This window comes from Nycticebus coucang, chromosome 15 (genome assembly GCF_027406575.1).
Source record: "Nycticebus coucang isolate mNycCou1 chromosome 15, mNycCou1.pri, whole genome shotgun sequence".
NCBI classification, from domain to species: Eukaryota; Metazoa; Chordata; class Mammalia; order Primates; family Lorisidae; genus Nycticebus; species Nycticebus coucang.
In genome coordinates this window covers 75,289,410-75,299,109 of record NC_069794.1, presented here as the reverse complement: position 1 = coordinate 75,299,109, position 9,700 = coordinate 75,289,410, and the positions used below count along the sequence as shown (strand labels likewise).

At 43.3% G+C, this 9,700-nt stretch overlaps 1 pseudogene; it reads left to right on the top strand.

Annotated features, from left to right (window-relative positions):
* Window positions 1-362: 362 nt before the first annotated feature.
* Window positions 363-9,689, top strand: LOC128566486 (nyctalopin-like; annotated as a pseudogene).
* Window positions 9,690-9,700: the final 11 nt, after the last annotated feature.

Sequence of the window (9,700 nt, the reverse complement as noted above, 5' to 3'; positions counted from 1 at the left end):
AATCCTAAAATAAAAAGCCTACCTAACCACTGGTCTAGGAAACAGACATACAGTGCACTGCTTCACTGTCTTCGGAGAGGTTATTTTTTCCAAGAGGAGTCTGGAAATTGGCTGCAGCCATTATAATCAAATTTCACAGTGTTCATCAGCAAAAAGACCCCTACATGGAGGAGTCAAAGACCTGAGTTTAAATTCAAGGCTTAAATCTCAAACATATTATTACTCAGACATCACTTCTTTTATAACCTGTTTACACTTGGAAGTGTCTCTATGTAATCAAATTATTCATCGTCACACCTGATCACTTGCCTGAGATGACATGAATCAATTCCCTATTCTAACAAGAGGTAGAGCTTGAAAGGATGATAGTGCTCAGATTAGAATGTGATTTTTCCTGAATGTTAACTATTCCTTTCTTTATACCAGAAGCCACCTAGTGGCAGAAATGCATCAAAAAGGAGATTAGATCTTCAGAATTTTTCTTTTAGGTATAACAATTTACATCAGAGCCCAGCTTAATTTTGTCTGACCTTTTTGTTAATAAAGACTACTTAACATGAGAAATTAACATAAACTAAACCATAGCAGTTTGGTTTTTTCATTTTAAGAAAAAAGGTGATATTAGCATAATTAGGGATTCAAAAAAGTTGACATCGCTTTCTAAAGTTGAACAGGTATAGGTACATCTATTTAATGACCTTGAAGCAAATTCTTAATTAAAAATTCATCATCATAAATTTGTATCAGGCATGGCAAAATATGTAGAGACATACTTCATAAGTACTTTTTATTTTGATGTAATTTTCTGTCACAGGCAGGCAATTTATAAGCTTTTCATTATTAATAACATCAATAATGATGCTTATCCTTTACTCTATAAAAAAAATAGGAAATAGGTTTTAGACACGGAACTCTGGGAAGCCCACCTGGATTTGTGTAAGAGAGAAAGAGAGCATTTTTCTTTGTCCAATGCCACTCATCTGATACCACCTATGCTTTCTAGGCCAGAGGTCCCAAAGGGACGTGGGATCTGGTTTAGAAACTCTGCCAGGGTGACAAGATGTGGCCTCTTTCTGTTCTAGACATTTCTGAGACACATAAACTAGGATTTGAAATCCTCTCATCTTAAAGAGCTCCCCCACACCTTGAGGAAAGTGAAAATTTCCTCTACTTCAAGGTTATTAAAATATCCTGTTCTCACTCTAGCAGATGTAAACAGTAGGACTATGCTCAGTAACATGCTGTCTCTATTTTGTCAGGCCTCTCGGGACAAGATCCTGAGACATCACGGAGGTTGCTGGGATGGGACCTCCCACTGTCACTTCTTCCTCTGCTCTTCTCTCCCCTGGTAGAAAGTGTCAGCTGGTTTGGGGGGCTCTGTTCCCTGACTTTAGGATGGAATTACTTGTTCAGAATGAACTACTCTGTCTCTGCCTCCAGGTAGCTCTTGGAACAGACTGGCTGCAAACTGCAAACCGAATAACCCTAAAGGTCAGCCATTCATTATGAGAGAGGTAATCATTCAGAATCATCTGCCTATTGCTGGAGAGTGAATCACATTTTGCTAACCAGTCGCCACTGACAACTTTGCTCTCAAATCTACCAGGATAGAGTCTCACCTGACTTAGGTCTTGCTGTTTCTGTGCAATTATTGCCTTACACTGACAAAAAATTACATGGCATTAATATCTAAAATTAATCAATGATTACTCCAGCATAGTGACAGAATCCTGCTTCAGAATGCCATTGGATTTCTCATTAATATTAATTTGCAGTTTGTAGAGAAATGGCTTCACAACTGAGCTCCACACATCTGATTCAAATATTGATCAACTGAGCTGTAAATCTGTGTGCATGAAGGAAATTGCTTTCAACCATCTGTGTTTGCTTTTATGGTCTTTTTAGCATTTTCAAAAGTCATCTTATTTCAGTAATAACATATACTTCTTCTTAGTAGTTTGGCTATTATGCGAATATTTGCCAATTTGCTGATTAGCATAAATTTGTCTTTGTCTACCATGAATGACATAAATTTTCCAATGATTGCTTTATCTAAAGATATTATAAAGTTGATATCCATATTATCATCATCAACCATGATTTACTGATATATGTTAAGAACCTGGGACTGACTTAAGAATACAATTTTCCTTAAAATAGGAAAATGATGCATATTGATCAGAAATTAATAGGATACTTAATTTGAATTGTTTTTCTTGATTATGGTAATTAACTTTCACTATGTTTAAGATAGTAACACACCTGTCATGTTTTTAATATCACAGAAAAATGTAACACACAGCCCACATAGCAGTAAGATCCACCACTGCTAACTGGTTGTTTTGGTACTTTCAAAATGTAAAACTTGCTTTTTTATAAAGGAACAATTACTTTCACCATTAACAAATACTTATTAAACATAAAGCATTACACTAATCGCTGCTTTGGAGTATATAGACGAATAACACGTTCTTCGACCTCCCGCTGTCTCCCAATTAACAAGGAAAATAGGTGAGGCATGTGTGCAACAACCAGGATGCAAATTCCACTTTTTATTTATTTTCTTACAAATAAACATGCGATCGTATAAACCAGAGGGTGACAGAGAAAGCAAGCAAAGTTACTGTAGAGATAAGCTTCTTTTGGATCTTGTTATATTTGGATATTCCTTCACTGGCAAGCCCAATCCTTTCACATTACAGCAGAATGCAGACGTTAGTTTGTATCCGAGTCCTGTGGAGGATTTGTTAAAATATAGATTTGCTGGGGCTCACCCAGCCTCAGAGTTTCAGACTCACTGGGTAGGTGGGGTGAGGCCTGAGAATTAATATTTCTAACAAGTTTCCAGGTGATCTTAAGTTCCCTGCCCAGGGACACCCACTTTAAAACCCATTAGAGACTCTCAAAATTGCTCAATAGTGACAAGTTACACAGAGTCTATTTCCTTATCTCTTTAAAACTTTTTCTTCCCTTCTTCTCTTCCTCCTTCTCTCCTCCCTTGCTCCCTCCGTACCTTCCCCCTTTCTTTCTTTACTTCTTTCTTCCTTCATCCCTCCCTTCTTCTTTCCTTCTGCTCTCCCTTCCTCCTTCCTTTCTTCTGTCCTTCTTTCCTCTCTTTTTTCTTGCCCTTCTCTTCCTCTTTCTTTTCTTTGTGACATAAGGGAAATTTCTCTTCCTCATTCTTAAAACTCTCAATGGCTCTGTGCCTACAATTAAATCCTAATATCAGGGAGGTGCTTGTAGCTCAGTGGGTAGGGCTCTGGCCACATACACCCAGGCTGGCGGGCTCAAACCCACCTGGGCCAGCTCAACAACAACGGCAACTGCAAAAAAAAAAAATAGCCAGGTGTTGTGGGGGGCATCTGTAGTCCCAGCTACTTGGGAGGCTGAGGCAAGAGAATCGCTTAAGCCCAGGAGCTGGAGGTTGCTGTGAGCTGTGACGCCATGGCACTCTACCCAGGGTAACAGCTTGAAACTCTGTCTCAAAAAATAAATAAATAAATATAAGATAAATGTATTGATTAGATAAAGTGGTTGAGTTTATACTCTTTCATTTGATTCACTTGTGGACATAAGAACTCCCCCTCCATGTACACACCAGGTGAGCTTCATCAGGTGTCCAAAGGCAGCCGATTGGAACAATAGGAACACTATTGAAGGCTGGTTCTCACAGAGCCAAAAGCTCACTGGGAGCTATGGATGGCTGGAGAGGGGCTGGCACAAGGCATGACCCTGAGTTACTGTGACCTGTGTTCCTCTCTCCACATTGTGGATCTTTTCTTATTTTTAAGCAATTTCAACATTGTATGCCATTTTTCACTCTCACTATCCATAATTAATACTCCTTTGTGTTTCCCTAATTGGAATGGAGAACACCACAAATAAGTATGAAGCACCTTCCAGCAATATTGGTTTTAACTAAAGTATGCATTGTCACATTATTTCTCAGAAAAGACACTAATGCTGAGTGTGTCAAGCACCGCAGCAGAGTGTCAGTGTGTTTTATACTTTTGTGTTGGTAGGATATGAATAGTCCTAGTTACAAATAATGTTTGCAACTATTTTTCTGATTGTTGAATGGGGAAAACTTGGTGTGGAAAATGGTAAAACCTGTCTTTCAATAAATTACATAACTTTTATTGCCCAAATTCCCCCAACTATTCATACCAATGGAGGATGGCTGGAGGATTTCCCACTAAGTTAATGAGTTTAACATTTCTTACTGTGAGCAGAACAACTTCCTCTAAAGTAAACTTGTACATAATCAATTACTGAGCTAGTTCCTATGTAAAAGGATGACCAACCCTATCAAAATCTTAAACCTAGCAACACTGAAAATTGTTTTTCATTTTTAAAATGGTTTATAGGCTTTAGAGTCATGGTGTTTCACTGCACCAAGTCATAGACTTATGCTCTCAAAAGGAGTTTTACTTTGATGTTCTATCAAAAGGAGAAGCCTCTTCCTCCAAGTCTCCAGCTGGCTCCTGCTTTACTTCTTCTAGTGAGAGGGAATTTATGGTCATTCCAGTATTGGGAAGCTCTAAATGATAGAAAATCCTTCCTTTCTGAAGATTTCACAATAATGCTCATTTTTCTGCCATGAGTCATGTCTCTCCGAGTGCAAAACCCATGTTGTTTCATTGTATCGCGCTGCCTCCCAGTGAATACCTACCGTATGCCTAAATGTTTACAAGGTTATTGTTGGTCACGGAAAAATTAATGAGATCCAGTGCCTCTCTTAAGATATTCATAATCTTCTGGGCACAGTGGTTCACAGATGTATTCCAAGAACTCTGGGAGGCCAACGTGTGTGGATTACCTGAGCTCAGGAGTTCCAGACCAGCCTGTGCAAGAGCAAGACCCCATCTCTTAAAAAAAAAAAATAGCCAGGGATTGCGGTGGGTGCCTATAGTCCCAGCTACATGGGAGGCTGAGTTAAGAGGATATCTTATGCACAGGAGTTTGAGGTTGCTGTCAGCTATGACATCACAGCACAAGAGCAACAGAATGAGACTGTGCCTCAAAAAAAGAAGAAAAAGAAGATGTTCTCCTAGATGAAATAATACATGTGCATAATATTTCTAATTCAAGTGTGAAATAAAACCTAAGTTTTATGAAGCTTTTTTCAGATGAAGTAAAAAGAATGATACCCAGGTGCAAGGAAGCTTCATTTAGGAGAAATTAGTAGCTGGCAATACAGATGTAAAGGGGACAGACCGGGAACATTCCAGGTAGAAGGAAGGGCATGTGCTATGCTTAAAAATCTGGGTTAAAACTCCCTGGAGTAGGGCAGAAGATAAACAGAGCAGCAGTGAGAGCTATACTTCTCAGATGGGTTTGGGCTAAGTTACGGAGCACCTGGCATCTAGAGACAGCAGTATGGATTTGATTCACTACACTAGCAGAGTTAAACAGTCCACCCGTTAGAGACAATATGACTTTTGAACTCTCTCTACTTGAGTTTCCCACATACACCACAATATATCTTGATGTGTATGTGTGTCATTTTACCTTGGTCAGTTAATTTGTGCAAAAGCAAACATTTACTGGGACCCAAAGTGCACCAGGCACAGTGCTGAGGGCTTGGCCTTGATGCTCAAGGAAATGGACGTTTGCTTTCCAAGCCAACAGGTGAGTAAACAAATAAATTCATTGCACCATGTGTTCTATCTACTCCTCTCATTAAAAACAACACATACATGAAAAATATTCTCCCAAAGTCTGTTGTCTAGGTTTTGTTCATGTTCTTTAGATTAAAAAAAAAAATTAACATCAAATTTCAGAAGTTTGTAGTATAACTGAAAAGGTTAAATGCATATAAACAATTTCTTCACTCATTGGATCACATTTGATAACTTGTCTCAAATAGGATTTCTTTTCTTTACATATATATGTTATATATATAATTGTTCTTTTCTTTACATATATACACATGCACACATATTTTATATATATATACATATATATATAATTGTTCTGAGAGATGTTCTTTCTATTGTGTATCTTAGATCTAAAGCAGATTGGAACAACACTTAAGTTATCAATCCATGCAGGTTTCCTTTCTTCCAGGTCTAGTCTGCATTTGGGCTTCCCACAAGTGCCATCCTCTGGTTTTCCTCCCCTGTGTCTTGTTTTCCTTCCTGGCTATGATCTCTCCCAGCACTGGTCGTCACTCTCCCAGACTCTACTGCATTTTATAGACACTCAGCCCTTGTCCTCATGCCTCTCAGGAATGATTTCAGAAGTTCTCCTCCCACTTTGGTTCCCTGGTACCAGGCATCCTTCACGTTGCCCTTAGCTTCCTTAATTTACCCTGTTTTTCTGCCCGAGTAAACTCAGAGATGCAGCCCTCGACAAACACAAGGCCTCCCATCTCTCATACTTAGATATCTGAATTATTATTATAATAATTAATGTCTTTCATAAATAAGAATGGGGAATTAAAGTCCATTCACTGTGATGTAAATTGTTCTAGGATGAGGAAAGAGCTACAAGAATCTTTTCTCTTATTTAGTTAGTTGTTGTTTTTTTTTAATTTTTTTATAATAAAAATCTTTTAATGAATGATTCAAAACCTTTGCAACACTGCAAGTAAGGCCAACAGACACCAGGGGGCGGGAGAGACTTCTTTTTCCCTCTGGAAAAAAGACCAGCACAGGCATTCCCATTGCTCCTACCTCTTTCTTCTACCAATGACATCTGTAATTGTTTTTTCATAGTTTATGTATCTTTCTCTTGTGATTCTTGATTTTCTCCCCTGCACTGTGAAGAAATCTAATTGGTCATGCATTTGCTGAGAATAAAACATCTAGGCCAACAGAAGAGTATTTGTTTTGGTTTTTGAGACAGAGTCTTACTCTGTTTCCCAGCCTAGCTCACAGCGACCTCAAACTCCTGGGCTCAAGCCATCCTCCTGCCTCAGCCTCCTCAGTAGCTGGGACTACAGGCACCCACCACAATGCCCAGCTTGTTTTTTTCTATTTTTTAGAGACCTGGTCTTGAACTTCTGAGCTCAAGGGATCTGCAGGCCTCAGCCTCCCAGAGTGCTGGGATCAGACATGAGCCATCACACCAGGCTTGAAGAATATTTGTTACACATGTTCCCAAGGCAGGGGCTGACACCTGCTGCACTGCAGCACCCTGGTACTTCAGAATATTAGAACATGTTTAATAGGCTTTTTAGGATCCATAGCATTCAACATTTTTAAACCACATATACTTAACGATTAAAAACATTGAATGTGCATCTATCTACATGCTGTCTTTTTCACTGTTCCCCAAGCCTGGGCTTAGGACCCTCTGGTTTCCACAGGATAGCAGGCCATGATATTCTGCTTTGCTGCAGGTGTCAAGCATACTGGGTGGGATTTTAAAGTCTTTATCTGGTCCTCCATTCAAATTCTCAGAACAAAATTAATTTATGAGAAACTTTCCTTCTTGTGATGATGGAAAAAAGTTTCCAGAGAGCAACGTGGTGAATGGAACTTAACTGCATACTGTCCATAATTAATTCTTTTGGCTTAATTTTAGTGACTGTTAAGGAAAATAAAAAAGATTGACAGGCTTTTCTTTCATCCCCAACCTCCTGCTTCTTAATTCTCCCCTCTTGAGGATTAATTAACTCAATGGGGGTTTGGGGGAACTGAATTTTCCTGGTGACAGGGACTATTGCAGCACCAATAGAAATATAACTTGAGCCACCATGTTTATAATTTCTAAGTAGCCGTGTTAAAATTAATCATTCCAACATGTACTCATTATAAAAATCGTCACCTAGGCCAGAGTGCAGTGGTGCGATCATAGCTCACTTTAATCTCAAACTCCGGAGCTCAACAGATCCTCCCACCTCAGCCTCCAAAGTAGCTGAGACTATAGGCACACGCCACCACACTTGCTTAATTTTTGTCTTCATTCTTATTTTTTGGTGTGTGTTCTATACTTACAGCACATCTCAATTAGGGCTGGCCACATTTCAAATGCTTACTAGCCCGTTTTGCAGGTAGCCACTGTATTGGGCCTAGAAGTCACGGTGACAGCCTCGCAGATCCCCCTGCGTATTCAACCAACAAACCATCTAGGCCGCATTCTTAGGAACACAGGACAAACAGTGGATGGAGTTCAGAATGGGTCCAGAGGCAGAGCTTACGGCTGGGTTTTGCTGATGAGGACAAGTGGAAAGCCCCGTGTTAGGCCCGGGAGGTGGGAAGAGGCCATCTGCAGGATGCAGGACAACTTGGTGGAGAGGAGGATTTGATCCAGGGCGACGGTGACCTTTGGCTGACTGTTGCTCCTTTTTTGTCTTCTCTCTTCCTTCCCGTCTTGACTTCCAACCCCTACCTCCCAGCGGTGGTCCTCGGCCTGCCCACCACCCAGGCCACGGGCGCCTGCAGCAGTGCCGACAGCGGCTGCTGGGTGCGCTGTGACCGCGCGGGCCTCCCGCAGGTGCTAGGTGAGTTCCCGTGCAAGGCGGTGTCCATCGACCTGGACCGGAATGGCCTGCGCTTCCTGGGCGAGCGGGCCTTCGGTAAGCTGCCCTTGCTATACCTGTCGTTGCGCCACAACAATCTATGCTTCATCACTCCCGGCGCCTTCCACGGCCTGCCGCGCCTGGCTGAGTTGCGCCTGGAGCACAACGTGGACCTGCGCCACCTGCACGCTCGCACCTTGGTGGCGCTCTGCCGCCTCTGCCGCCTGGACGTGGCCGCCTGCCGCCTACTCAGCGTGCTAGAGCGCCTGCTGGCCGAGCTTCCAGCCCTGCGCAAGCCCTCCGCCTCCAACAATCTGCTCCGCAGTGTGTGGGGCGCGCAGTGTGGCCTCATCAACCTGACGCGCGCGCACCTGGAGCGCAGCTGCCTGGAGGGTGTGGCCTCCAGATCGCTGCAGGGCCTGCGGCGCCTGCGCTCGCTCAGCCTGCAGGCCAACCGCGTCCGCGCTGTAAACCTGGCGCCTTCGGCGACTGCAGCGTCCTGGGGCTCCTTCTACTCAAGGACAACCTGCTGGCTGAGCTGCCTGCCGGCACCTTCCGAGGCCTGCGCCACCTGCACACTCTCAACCTGGGTGGCAAGACACTGGGCCGCGTGGCGAGTGCCTGTACGCAGACCTGGCCGAGCTCGAGCTGCTCTACCTGGACCTCAATAGTATCGCCTTCGTGGAGGAGGGTGCCTTCCAGAACCTCTCAGGCCTCCTCGCTCTACACTTCAACAGCAACCCCCTCTCTGTGCTCGCCTGGGCTGCCTTCCGGCCTGGCTTCTTCTTGGGCCGCCTCTTCCTCTTCTGCAACCCATGGTGCTATGACTGCCGCCTGGAGTGGCTGCAGGACTGGATGGAGGGCTCCGGGGCGTGTCACAGACATGCCAAGCGCCTGCCGGGGCTCCATGGCAGGCCTGGACCTCAGCCACATGGCTTTTGGATGCTCCTCCAATGGCCTCTGTGTGGACTGCAAGGAGCTAACATTCACTGTGTCCAGTCTAGGCCCATCCTCAGAACCAGAGGCTACCACCATGAACAGGTTCAGCAGCCTGCTTTCCAAGCTGCTGGCTCCAAGGGTCCCTGTGGAGGAGGCGGCCAACACCCCTGGGGAGCTGGCCAATGCCTTCCTGCCCCATGGCCTGCCTCCCAGTGGGGTGGGAGGCTCAGGCTGCAAGTCCATGATTCTCCTGGCCTCTTGTTTTCTGCTCCATGTGGACTGACCCTGCTGCCA